Source organism: Meriones unguiculatus, chromosome 8 (genome assembly GCF_030254825.1).
Source record: "Meriones unguiculatus strain TT.TT164.6M chromosome 8, Bangor_MerUng_6.1, whole genome shotgun sequence".
Classification (NCBI taxonomy): Eukaryota; Metazoa; Chordata; class Mammalia; order Rodentia; family Muridae; genus Meriones; species Meriones unguiculatus.
In genome coordinates, this window is record NC_083356.1 from 121,386,293 (window position 1) to 121,400,717 (window position 14,425).

The following is a 14,425-nucleotide window of genomic DNA, read 5'->3' on the forward strand; positions in this document are numbered from 1 at the left end:
CACCAGCTCTCCTTATAGGTGGCTGTGAGCTAACATGTGGTTGCTGAGAATCGAACTCAGGACCTTTGGAAGAACAGCCAGTGCTCTTCACCTCTGAGCCATCTCTCCAGCCCCCACCACTTAACTTTTAATGCAAAGTCTGAGTCCTTTTTTTTTTTTGCATCCTCAAGCTGGCAAGCAAAAGGCCTGTTGAGGTAGCTGTGCTCTGGGATGCTCCCCCTAACTATAACTCTTTTTCTCAGGAGAGCATGGGCTAGCCTTGGACATGGTGAAATCCTGTCTCAAAAACACAAAAAGCAAGTGTACCTCTGGCTTTTGAGGATGTATTCCTACTTTTGTCTACCTTACACCTAACTTTTCCAAGAAGGAAAAAAATCAAGGAATAACCCTGGGTTCATTTTATTATCTATTTATACTTGGGTTTTTTAAATGGGTGTCCCACTGAAGCCCACGCTGACCTTGAACTCACCTGCCTCGCCTCAGCCTTCTGCATGAGATCACCACCACCACAGCTGGCTCAAAGTTCATTTCAAATGACCATGTTGAAAACCAGTAAAGGCTTACAGGTCTTTTGCTTGCTTGGTTAGAGTCACTGAAAAGTACTTTATGTCCTTTGTGGCTATCTATTCTGAAGGGTGTTGTTTCCCTGATTTCTTTCTTGGCCCTTTTGTCTTTGGTATACAGGAGGGCTACTGATTTTTTTTAGTTAATTTTAATTCCAACCACTTTGCTGAAGGTGTTTATCAGCTGCAGGAGTTCTCTGATAGAATTTTTGGGGTCATTCATGGATACTTTCATATCATCTGCGAATAGTGATACTTTGACTTCTTTCTTTCTGAATTATAGTCCCTTGATCTCCTTTAGTTGTTTTATTGCTCTAGCTAGGACTTCATGTACTATGTTGAAGAGATAAGGAGAGAGTGGGTAGTCTTGCCTTGTCCCTGATTTCAGTGGAATTGATTTAAACAAGGAAATTATGAAATTTTTTAGGCAAATCGTCAGAACTAGAAAAGGTTATCCTGAATGAGGTACCCCAGAAGCAGAAAGACACATATGGTATATATTCACTTATAAGTGGAAATTAGACATATAATATAGGATAAACACATTAAAATCTATAGTCTAAAGAAGCTAAACAATAAGGAGGACCCTGGAAAGAGGCTGAAACCTCATTAAGAGGGGCAAACAAGATAGACATTGGAAGTAGGAGAAGACAAGGAACAGTACAGGAGCTTTCCACAGAGGATCTCTGAAAGACTCTACCCATCAGGGTATTGAAGGAGACACTGAGACTCATAGCTAAACTTTGAGCAGAGTGGAAACCTTATGGAAGAGGAGGAAGATAGAGAGATCTGGAGGGGACAGGAGCTCTATGAGAAGAACAACAGAGCCAAAAAACCTGGGCCCAGGGGCGACTACAAAGACCAATACTCCAACCAAGGACCATGCATGGAGAGGACCTAGATTTCCTGTTCAGAGGAAATCCATAGGCTGCTCAGTTTTCAAGTGGGTTCCTTAGTAAGGGGGGCAGGGGCTGTCTCTGACATGAACTCAGTGGCTGGCTCTGTGCACCCTGGATGGGGTGGGGTGAAGCCTTACCAGGCCACAGAGGAAGATGATGCAGCCAGCCTTGATGAGACCTGATAAGCTAGGGTCAGATAGATGGAGAGGAGGACCTCCCCTATCAGTGGACTAGGGAAAGAGCACAAGGGGAGAAGAGGGAGGGTGGTTGGGACTAGAAGGAGTCGAGGGAGGGAGCTACATCAGGGATACAAAGTGAATAAATTGTAAGGAATAAATAAATAAATAAATAAATAAATAAATAAATCAGTAAGCACAGCTCTCAGGTCTTCCCAGACAATTGAAAGGGGACTTCATGCTTCTAGGGTCTCACTGTCCCTATGCATAGAAAACCCATCAAACACAGCAGTCACCTTGCTTTGTAATAAAATGACTTTGGAAAGAGTAAAAAAATTTCACATATCTGAGAGCCGCTCGATGCTGGTCATGGGGTTGAACTCTGGTCCTCTGCAGGAGCAGGGCAGGGACCCTAACTGCTGAGCCACGGCTCTAGGTCTTGAGGACTTTTTTTTTTAATAACAGAAAAGAGAGGGTTTTGTTCATCTCTGTGCTTCTGTTTTTTGTTTTTGTTTTGTTTTAAGCGTCCACATAGCCCCCGCAGTGCTTCTCTTTCCTTTGTGTGATTCTGGAATTTATCTGCAGAAGTCTTTATCTGAAAGATGGTCTCGCTGGGATAGAATTCCAGAGTTTGTTTTGTTTTTCTGTCCGTTCGTTAAAGGTGTGGCTTCACCGTCATTCCGGACAGTCTGGCCTCTGTAGTCCACTCTCTTCTCATCTTTACTCACCTCGTACGTAACTGGTTTTCCCCAGCTAACTTTAAGATTTTTTTCTCTATCACTCACTTTGGATAATTTTTTTAATGCGCCACGGTCTAAGTTTCTTCACTCTCCCGCTTGAGTTTGTGGCTCTTCTTGGATCTGTAGGTGTAGACGTTTTCATCAAGCCTGAAAAGTTTCCGGCCGTCATTTTGTTTCTTCAATTCTCTCTCTCTCCTGTTACAGCTTGAATTGTGTCTTTCTAAAACGTATGTGCTGAAGGTAAGATGGGGCCTTTAAAGAAGTAATTAAGGGTAGAGCTGGTAAGATGGCTCAGTGGGTAAAGGCTCCTGCTGCCAAGCCTGAGGACCTGAGGATCGGGGAGGGAGTTGGGATAGGCTGCCAGGTGGCTCAAAGTATTATCATTTTGTAAACAACTAAGTAACTCGCATGTGTGTGGCATGCACACATGTGTACACACTCGCCTGTGTGTGAGTTAACGTATACATTCAAATACAAGTCCACATGTATGCGCATGTCAACGACAGAGGTTGACACTGGATGTCTCCTTCCATTATTCTTTAACTTAAATATTGAGGAAGGGTCTCTCACAGATTTGACCTGGGTGCTCCAGGAATCCCCAGTCTCTACCTGTGAATGAGGGCAGGGGTTACAAGCAGGCTGTCACATCCAGCCGGCATTATGGCAGTATGTGGGTTCTGAAGAGCCAAACTTCAATCCTAACCCTTGCATGGCTTTTTCCATTGAAAAACAACTCTGAGTTGTTGTTACTGTTTTCTCTGAAACGAAAACAAAAAACAAAACAAAACAAAAGCACTAAGAGTAAAATGTATGTAAACGAGGGAGAAATGTAAAACTTGATTAATTTGAGGAGATAGACAGTGTCCTTTGTATTCTGGCAATTTTTCTCTGAGTTAGAAATTATATCGAAAGCAACAAAGGAAAAAAAAAAGGCTGATTAAAAGGGGAATGAGCCAGAACCAGAGGCTTGCCCAGGTGTCCTTCATGGACTGCTCTTCCCAGAGCACAGCCTGCTTGTGTGCTCACAGGTCTGCCGGGAGGAAGAGCCATCGCTGTGCTGGGCAGAGAGCTCATCAGAGTCAGTTATGGAAGCACAGATGAACAGCTTTTTCAAGGAATCGTCCACATCACCTTGTTTAGCGGGCTTTGGGCAATGACCCTGAAGGTACGTCAAAGTACGGTGTCTGAGAATCACGGTCTTAAATTTGTCCTTATAAACTCAAGCATCATGCTCATCCCAGTGGTTGGTTGGGTTTTAACAGAGGCCCTCCGGGGTATCTGAAGATAACGTTAAAAACCCTGTTGGGCTAGCAGCTGCTCCGAGTCCTCTGGTCATTCCTGGCCTTTATAGACTTCCATGCATGTCAGTCATACCTCAGTAATGTTTTGTTGCTGTTTTCCTAAGGACACATTAAAAGTAAGTCATTCTTTTTTATTGTCTAACTATTTTTATTTCTCTGGATATCTCATGTTGGAAATAATAATAACTACATATATGTGTATGTGTGTGTGTGTGTGTGTGTGTGTACATATATGTATATATAATCAATTGGCAAGTATTTGGCACGGGACAGTTGGGATACTGTAAATTGCCCGCCTTCCTTTTGTTAGACTAAATCAAAAGTGAGAGTGGGTGGCTATCATGGCAGAGCTCTGGTTAGCATGCATTCAGAGGACTGCAGTGGTAATCTGTTTGCTCCAAGGGCTGAAAACTACAGGGTCAGTTTAGTTCAGATGTACCAACCTTGCTTTTTATTTTACAGCAAATAGTTAGAGGATTGAATGAATCTCAAGCCGTAGATATTTCTCCGGTCTATTTTTAAACACACACTGGCTCTTTCCCAGAAGGAGGAGAAACAAAAATCCACTGGCAGCCAGGCTTTACCTTGTTCCATTGAATTTCCTGAGTAGATTAAAAAAAAAAAAAAACTTCTCTGGAAGCCCGGAACAGATGGAGCAGCATGCAGAACATGGCATAACAGGAAACTTTACAAAGTACTTAGGAGAAAACAGAGTGCTCAAAAAGACCCTGTCTTTAAAAAACTCATTTGACTGGAGACAAAGTATCAGATGGAGTAAATATTTGCCTTTCTTTGAAGGAACTGGAGATGATAAAAACAGTCACATTAACTTGTTCTCCAGGTTGCTCTATCAGGCATGGATCCTGAAGATTTCCAATCTGAATCGAACGACTCGGGTGAGGCTTAGAGAACAGATAAAAATGTCGCTTATTACCATGCCTTCTCTTTTTCCTAGCCACGAATCCATTCTTTAGATACCAGGAAAGTTAAATTTAAAAGTCTAACCGCCTCGTGGGGAAAGGGAGCGCTAAGTGGATCCCGCCTTCGGAAGCCGTGTAGCTCCCAAAGGTTTTGAAATCTCCGCTTATACGTGGGCGGGCGGTGCGAGAAAGTCGCCCCGCCCTGTGTCGCCCCGCCCTGTTCTTGCGACAGGTGAAAAGCGTGGGAGGTGGCCACGCTGGGGCGAGGGCTCCGAGTGCGGACGCCGGTTCGCAGCTCTCCCCCTGCAAACCAGCTACCGAACCGTCGGCATGAACTGTGACCTCAGACACGCGGCAACGCAGCCAGCGAAGTGGACCAAAAAGCTGTCACTCAGGAAAAAAGACCGGAGGGGAGTAGCTGAAATTCAACAGGGACTCTTTGCCAGGCAGATTCAGGTTGTTTGTTGTGGGTGTTGTTTGTTTGTTTGTTTTTCATGTCATAAATGACAAATCCTTCTTGAGCCTCAAGAGAAAGGCCATAAATCGGCTTCCATTTTTATATCGGTTAAGGCGTCAGGTTGTAAGGGACCTAAACATCTTTCTTAAGAATGAAACAGAGGGAAAACATGGCAAGCCAGGCCACGGTAAGAAATAAAGACACAAAACTGAAGTCCAGGGAGGGCCGAGCCTTCCTCTGAGAAAAGTGGGAGTGCATTTCCTCGTCTGAAGACTCGGTGTGAATAAAAAGGAAGGAAGGTAACATCTTGATGAGGCTGAATGAATCCATATGGCAGGCTTCAGTGTAATGAGCCTGTCAGGGGGCCTCAGGTGAGTGTTGGTCTTTTGATGCCTCAGGCTATTTACAAGCTTCAAGGAGCCGGGAGAAGTCTCAGGGTACTTTCACAGTCGCTGTGTCATGACTCTTTCCGTTTATGATGTTTCATTATGATCCTCTTTAGAATCACCAGATAGGGGCCTCCGGCTCACAGGTGGGGTTAAGAGGATTTAAAAGCTTCAGTGTGGTGTTGTAATGAGTCCAGGGAGTTTGGAAGCCACCGTCCTGTGGGTGACTTTAAATGTTTGGAATTGCGGGATGATGGCAGAGATGATTATCTAAAAGCGATGGTCAGGCCTGGTCGTGAATGACTGCCTGAAAGAAAATGGGGCTCCTGGGAAACCCAGGGAAGACCCCCACAAGCTGCAGAAAGCTGCCTGGTTTTAATTATGCCCGTCACTAATGGCGTGCAGGTGACTGGCTTATTCTGATCATTTGGCAGGCTTGCCTCCTTCAGGGGTAGCTTGGGATTCAAGATGCCAGGTCCATTCACGGCATGGATCAGATGTCTAGGACCTCAAAAAGGCTGCAAGCGGCCCCTGGCTCTCAAGGCAGAGACCTCTCAAGGGAATTCTTCCTTGTTGTCGAAAGAAGCCCTCAGAAGTGCCTTTTCTTTGCTGCCGTTGGGAAATAGATTATTGACTTAGCTACCTGGCTGTTTTGTCGTGCTAACCCGAGTGTTTTCTCACACGCTTGTGCCAGGCCCTGCGATAGGTGGTCAAAGCCATCAAATAGGACCCTCATGGATTGTACATTCCAGAAAAGTGCATATATAAACATGTATCTTGGATTGTAACACGAACTCTGGGGAAAATAAATGGAGCGATCAGGAAATGGAGTGGAAGTGAATAAAAAGGTGGGGGAAAAAAAAGAAGAGACACTCACCTGAGTGCTCAGGTCCCGCAGAGCCACACGCAGACCAAGGAAAACGCTGGGTGGGCCGAGGGGTGAGTAATGGGAAAGGACATAGCAGGTAAAGGGGTCCCCCGGCATGCTATGACATAACTGGGGTGTCCAGGGAAACCGATACTGGTTGGGGGCGGAGGAGCAAGGAAGTGACCATTAATTCTGAGAGCCCCAGGACATCGTTGGGTGCTTCTAAAGCCGGTGTGTGTGTATGTGTGTGTGAGTCCTGGCTGCAAATGGCTGCCTGAGAGAAAATGACTAGCCTCATTTCAGCAAGATCCCTTCTGACTGCTGAATGGAAAATGTGTTAGAAAGAGATAAATACGGAAGCAATGAGACCAGTAAGTGATATGAAGTGATAGTGGCTTGCACTGTTTATGCCACGGGGTTGGGGGTGACGTTGGCTCATTTGGGGATTCGATGGGCGCATCTGGAGGACTTTCAGGTTCTTATGTCTGGGAAGGAGGAATTAGAGACAGGAAGGTAGCGTCAGAAGCAGGGGTGGTTTATTAGAAGATACACTTCCAAGGGAGGATGTGTGCCAGAGGAGAAGAAAACGTTTAGTAATGTAAAGAATCAGGTGGTCCTTTGTGGGCGTTGTCACACATGCTCTGTTAAATGTAGCTCTACATACAACCTCATGCATTTTAGTTTTGTCGGCATTAAATCTCCACCTTCAGACCCCCTCGAGGATAGACCTCTACACCCGTGCCAGTGGCTATCTTCAGTTGGTGGTAGAGGAAGTGTGAGTCTTTCTCTTCGCCAGCTAGTTTCTTTCCTGTGCTAATTTTGTAGCCTTCCTGCAATGCTCTCTGAACTTTAATAAACCCCTATTCTCCTTTATCAGTCAGTGTGCTATTTTGCCTCTCTTAGACCTAAGATCTGCCAACAGCATTCCTACCAAGATACAAAGCCCTGCAAACTCTTGCTTTTGTGCTGAGTCCTTGTTTCATCTTCCTGAGAGGTACGACGCTACTTGACGGTGCCCACCTTGGAAGGAGCCTGGGCTATGTCATGTGACCATGCACGAATGTTCAGATCTGGAGCCCCAGCTAAGGTCCACTTGGCAGTCAGCTTCAAATACTAGATGTACGAGTCATGGATTCCAGTGCTCACTGTTCTGTCACGCTGCTTCCTGAGCCTACCGCGTTAGTCAGCCTTGGTTAGGGATTCTGTCAAATACCTGACAGGAAAGCCACTTAAAAGGCAGAAAGGTTTGTGTTGGCTTACAGTTTGAGGAGGTACAGGCCACTGTGGCAGGGAAAGCATGGTGGCAGGAACTTGAGGCAGCCAGCGGCTCTGTGAGCGCAGAGCCATGGGAAGGATAAAACTGACAGGAAGGAGAGCCAAGCATTGAAACCTCAAGGCCTACTCCTCGAGGCCCACTTCTTCCAGTAAGGCTCCACTTTACTGGAAGACAGGCAGATCTCTGATTCTGAGGCCAGCCTGGCTTATAGAGTTAGTTCCAGGACAGCCAGGGCTACACAGAGAAACCCTGTCTCAAAAAAGAAAAGAAAAAAGAAAGAAAGAAATCCAAAACAAAAACACAAATGGACATCCGTCAGTCACACGATGCCCCTGTCTGGATCCCTGAACCGTTAATATTTGAAATAGGCTGTCACGTGACACAGGTAACTGGAGCAATGGGAGAAAGCCATCTCTCAGGCAAGAGACAGCTGCCCATAGAATCTGAGGACACACACTCTCCGGTGTCTGAATCCGCACAGACATGGAGGCTGAAGGCACTCTCATAAACAGTGTGTGGATTCATTCCCCTTAACTTTATAGGACCGTGAGAGACCAGCAAGGGCACAAGATGGGCGGAGAGGCTGGTTCAGGGCCTTCTCTGAGGAAGTTGAGTATTTAGAGGTAGAAGAAAAAGCAAAGCTAGAATGGCAAGGGAGGAGAGGGGATGAGAGAATACATTGAGAGTTTAAAAAAAAAAAAAAAAGATAAAAGTAGCCATTGAGTTCACCAAGACAGAGCACCCATGAGCGTGAAATGAACAATGTCAGTGGGAGTGGATGGGACAGAAGCAAAACCAGCTGTGATCTCTCAAAGAAGCAAGAGCTATCTAGTACTTCAAGAGTTGGGTCAGCGGGCCACAGGCTGCTGCTAACTGAAGGGGAAGCTGTCTCTGTCTGCTTAGAGAGGCAAAGGATGCTGGGCTGAGTAAGCGGAGTATAGTTTGGCTAACAGGCAGAACTGGCTTGAGACAGCTATGGGCAAATTATATTTGAACGTTACTGATTTTCTTTATCTGCAAACTGTAGGGTGGTTAAAAAACTGACTTACAAAAGGCAGACTTTGCAAATCAGAGGTTCCCTTGACTTAGGAGAGAAACTCAGAGAGTTAACTCCGGAAAGTGGTTGGAATTGCAGACCTCTAGGGCATTAACGGAAGGCAGTGGATCTGGAGAGAAGTAGCCAGGGATTTTAGGGGGTGGTAGACTGTGGAAGGGAAATACATGGTGTGGGGAAGGGAGAATCGCGGAAAATGGGGACTATTTTAGTAAAGTTTGCTCCGTTGATTCCTCTTGGTGTAACTTGATTTCTCCAGTTTCCTTGGGGTTGTAAGGGGAGACAGAGTCACAAATGGAAATGTATGTCCTGCTTTTAGGAAACCAGGGAGGAGGGCACAGAGACTTTTTTTTTAAGTTAAAATAAGCTGTATGTTGAAGTGATGTATTTTGGGGTAGCATATTTAACCCTCAGCAAGGACCAGGATACTGATAGTCTGGGGAGATAGCATAGCATCGCAAGCATGAAGACATTAGTTTGATCCTCAGAAATCACATAAAAAAATCATAATAAAGGTGAGTGGTGGAGCCTGCTGTAAGGTCAGGGAGTGGGACAGACAAAGGGATGAGTGACAGCCCGGCCTTTATTCAAGGAAAATCTGTGGAGGGGTCCCTGAAAGGATCTCTAAGTTGTCACAAGACACACCAAGTCCAAGTTCTCAGCACAAAGATTTATTTGCCTCAGAGGGACAGAGAGCAGGGAAGAAAAAACAGACAGGAGATGGAGGAAGAGCAGAAGGGAAAAGGGACAAGGGAGGGGAGGAGGGATCTTGAGGGTCAAAGGACTTCCTCTAGATAGAGAGGAGACAGGCATCGAAGTTTATAAAGGTAAAGAGGGAAACCCCATGCTGGGATGAGGTGCTTAACCTTGATTGGGCATGTGAGTTAGAACAGCCAAAAGGGAGCTTCTGATTGCTGAGCTTCCATAACTGGACCCTGGAGGTCAGCCTCAGGGGGAGGAAGTGGCCAAATACTGGACTGGACCCTGTGTGGCCAGCTTTAGGAATGTGATGTAACAGTTTAGACAGATGGGGGAAGGGCAAGGCCTGCTGGGCCATGTTTACCAAGCTCAGGCTAGCTAGAGCCCTTCAGTCCCCAGTCCAAGATTGGAGAGTCTCCGAGAGGCCAGGCTATTTGAGATGTGTCCATTCCGGCCTGAGGAGTGGTGACTAGGGAAATAAGGCCAGTGGTAGACTGAGGAACAGTAGGGGACTCCCACATCCCTTGTAGCCAGCAACCCTGTGAGGGCCAGTCCACGGAGGGAGACAAGAATGCAGGGAAACAAGTCACTTCAGCCCTGGGAAGGAAATAGCTTCAGTTTGGGAAATTGTCATTGTTTAACCAGAAAGCGGGACCTTTACAGGGTGGTGCGACCATGTCTAAGACATGCTTAAAGTCCCAAGGCTAGAGAGGTGGAGACAGGAAGATCCCTGGGGCTACAGGCCAGTGAAAGACCTTGTCTCGAAAAACAAGATGTTAAGTTTCTGAGGAACAGCACCTCAGGTTGTCCTCTGTCCTCCACAAGAGGACACCTGCACACACACACATTCACCCACCCATTCACATGCACACATACACACACATACACACACAAACATGCACACACACACTCACAACATGTACATCAGACACGCATGCACACACATACACCCCCCTATCCACATCCACGTACATACATACATGCACACACCCATACCCATACACACACGTGTACATCCATTCCCATATACACAAACACACACGGTGAGAATAAAGACAAAAACACCGCTTTGTAGATTTCCCTTAGCACAAAATGAGACAAGATTTTGGCTCCAGCATAGGCTCAGAGCAGTTGCTTTAAAGCCCATTTATTGGCCAGGCACAGTGGAACACCCTGTGTCGTTCCAGGACTTGGGAGGCTGAGCCATGAGGATCACAATTGTAGGCATTTCTGGGATAAGCAGTGAGAACTTGTAATCCCAGCACTAAGGGAGGCAGAGGCAGGAGGATTTCTGTGAGTTCGAGGCCAGCCTGGTCTACAAACAACATCCAGGACAGCCAAGGCTACGCAGAGAAACCCTGTCTCGAAAGAAAGAGGGGTTCATTTTGGCTTACACTTTGAAAGCACAGCCTGCCATGGTGGGAAAGCCTGTCACATTGTGTCTTCAGTCAGGGAGAGAGAGAGATCTGGGTTGATGAACATCTGGTTTTCTTCTCTATTTTTATTCCACCTGGACGCATTAGTCTTTCTGTAGAAAATAATGTCAATCTCATATGAAGTAGTAAACAAAATTTAAAAAAATGAGAGCAGCTGGAGAGATGGTTTGATGGGTAAGAGGACTCACTGAGCACATCTGAGGACCTGTGTTAGGAGCCTAGCACCGAGTGATAACTGAGTGTGGCCACGGGAACCTTTAACCAAGCCTGGGGAGAGCAATGCATTCTGCAGGAGGCTCCTTCTCAGGGACTCCCGGAGCCAGCCCAGCTCCTGGCTCAGTGAGAGGATAGGGCAGGTTGTTTCAGTCTCTCCTCTGGCCTCCATGCACACAAACTCGCATACACGCATACTCACACACATGTATACCGTACACACACATGCATATTACATACATACACACCCACACCCACATGTATTCTTCACTCACATACATGCGTATCACACGCACACACAGAGCAGGAAAGAAGTCAGTAGGGATGTGACATTTAGATTTCATGATGTTCTGAAATTTGTGGTTTTGTGAGTTAAAGATCTGATATGCTTGCTTTCTTTCTCATCCTGAACTTATTTTTGTGCCTACTTTTCCATCAGTAATTTGGTATCCGTTTTCTTAAGGAGCGCTCTTAAAATCGAGCATGTTTTAAATACCACAAGCCCCGGGTAAGCTCCTGAGCGCTGTGCGATCCTTTATTGGTTTCCCTAAACCTGCCTGGAACTTTGCAAACAGTCATTTTATTAAAGATACCCCAATTTCAGAGTTTCAGCGTGCCATCTGTTGCCAGGACCCTGACAAATGCAGTCTTCACATGAGCCATAATCTTTGTTCATCACTTACACAGCAGAGTCTCTGTATGTACAGAGAAATCCATAGTAATAAAAGGATCTGTGATACATATGTATGCTGTCCATATTTCCATGTAAAACATTTGCTATGTATATGGCATGCGTATTTAAAGAACTGTTAACACCGCTCCCTGGAGGAAACCTGCAGACAGAGACTAGAAAAGGAAGGACTTTGATTGTATTCCCCTTCCTTTATTATTATTTTCCATGTTTATGTACTCAATTCTCAAATAAAATTTCGATTTAACTTTTTGCTCAAAAATTTTCCTCAAAAAAAAAAAACAAAAACGTTTTTTAAGGCTGGATAAAATTTGTAAGCATGAATGTTCGCTCACGGTTAATCAATATCGTTCACCTCTGTCTAATTATATTTAATCTTTTTATGTCTATTTTAGCAGTAATAGGGATCAAACGCAGGCCCTCGTGGATGCTAGGCAAGTGTTCTACCACTGAGCTCCATCCCTAGCCTTTTATTCTTTTCCCGGAAGGTCCCCGCTATATTTCTCAGGTAGAATCCTCCTCCCTCTGCCCTCAGGCAGCCGGGGCTATATTTGTACAGCACTGCATCAGCAATGTGGCTTATTTTAAAGTTCTCTAATGTCAAGGCTCAGAAAGCGCATGGAGAGCAGGCCCTGCCCTGCCATAAGTTATACCATGCCAAGCAGAACCGTAGTTTTCAGGCTGGACCTTGCTCAACATTGCTCCATAGTGCATAAAACATTAGCTTTCCAGCTAAGTCTATCCCTTAATGCCTCCATTTTCTGAAACAGCAATTTGCTCCATTTTTCAGCACAGACTCTAAGACAGAATGACACAAGTAAATAACCACCATCTGTCCAGCGCGAACCATAAGGCGCAGACTGATGACTTATTTTATGCAAATAAAATACTGCCTCCTCTGAACTTACGGATGAAATCAGAAAACATGTGCGGTAGTTTGAACAGGTATGGCCTCCATGGACTCGTGTGTTTGGATGCTTTCCTATAGGGAGTGGCACTATTAGGAGGTGTGGTCTTGTTGCAGGAAGTGAGTCACTGTGGAGGCGGGCTTTGAGGTCTGCTAGGCTCAGCTTTTATACCCGGTGTGGTAGGCAGTCCCCTTCAGCTGCCAAGATGTAGAACTCTTGGCTCCTCCAGAACCATGTCTGCCATGCTTCCTGCCATGATGATAATGGACTAAACCTTTCAACCCGTGAGCCAGCCCCAATTAATATGGGTTACCGTGGTCATGGTGTCTCTTCAAAGCAATAAAACCCTAACTAAAACATGGAAACACGAGAGGGGCTGGAGAGGTGGCTCGGCTGAGAGCACTGACTGTTCTTCCAACACCCACGTGGCAGCTCGCACTAACTCCAGTCCCAGGGATGCCAACTCCTTCCGGCATGCAAGTGGTACACAGACAAACACGCAGGCAAAACACCCAAACACATTAAAAAAAAAAAAGTAAAAAAGGCCAGGACTGTAGTGCTCAAACCTATAGGACCAAGAATGGATGTTCCTCACGAGAGGGACACTCCCAGTTGGGCAGAGCAGTACTCACTGTCCAATCATCAAACTCCTGGGCATACAACATCCACGGGCTGTCAGTTCCTGACCTGGACTCTGTCCCTGGGACTCTGGCTCTGCCTGATCCCATTGCTGGACATGACCTGTTCAAACCCTCATTCATCCACAGCCAGCCCTGAGCCTTGGTTCTTGAACCTGTTCTGTACTTGAGACTATCAGGGTTTCACCTCTCCCTTCAGACTGGATTCATCAATGTCTTTCTAATCACCTGCAGCATCTTTCTTTATATTTGTTTCAGTCCTCTGATCTTGCCTGCAGCAAGGCCTCTTTGAACCTGTCACCTCTTTAACCTTTTTATTGCCGTTCTATGTCTTATATACACATTGTTATGTGAGGTCTAGTGTGTGGCCTAAGAGTTTAATATCAGTAATTAAGACTGTAATGAGAGAGCTGCTGAGCCAAATCAGCGGCACTTGGTGACTCAAAGCTGATAAGATCGACATAGCTTATAGATTTATTATTTTTTCAGTGAAGCTTCACATCACAGAGACATGAACTCAGCTGTCATGTTTTGATGTAGCTTTTGCTCTTGGCATCATGCTATCTCAAAATTTGGCACCTTGCAGTCTTGAATACTTTGAAATCAAGGTTGTATTTCCAGAAGCAAGGTCTTTCTGACCGCCTGCCCCCCCTTTTCACGTTATGTCTCCCCTGGAGTGATCTATAGAAAGAAAAACTAGGGGTTAGAGAAACGGCTCAATGGTAAGAGCCCTGGCCGCTCTTGCTGAGGACCTGAGTTTGATTCCCAGCACCCACAGCTCACAACCACCCATAACTCCAGTTTCAAAGGATACAATGCCCTCTTCTGGCCTCTAACGTCACCAGGTAAGGTCACCACATGCATGTGGGTACACAGACATACATGCAAGCAAAGCATTATACACATAAAATAAAATAACATTTTTTAAATTAAAAGAAGCCAGGTTCAGTCTTCCCCAAGGTGAGCCTCAGAGCTAGAGCCCCTTCTCTCCAAAGCAAGCTATTAAAACCTGGAGTGGTCTCTCTCCCTTTTCTCCTCCCTCTTGAAAAGATCCCCAAAGATTCCTGTCCCAAACCTGAGCAGAGGAGCACTCTACAGAAAATCCAAGAAACAGAAATGACAGTCGTTGGAGGAGGGGGTGAGGCCTGTCACTAGTCTGGGATGTACTTGTATCCAATCATATTCTTTGCTAATGCTGCT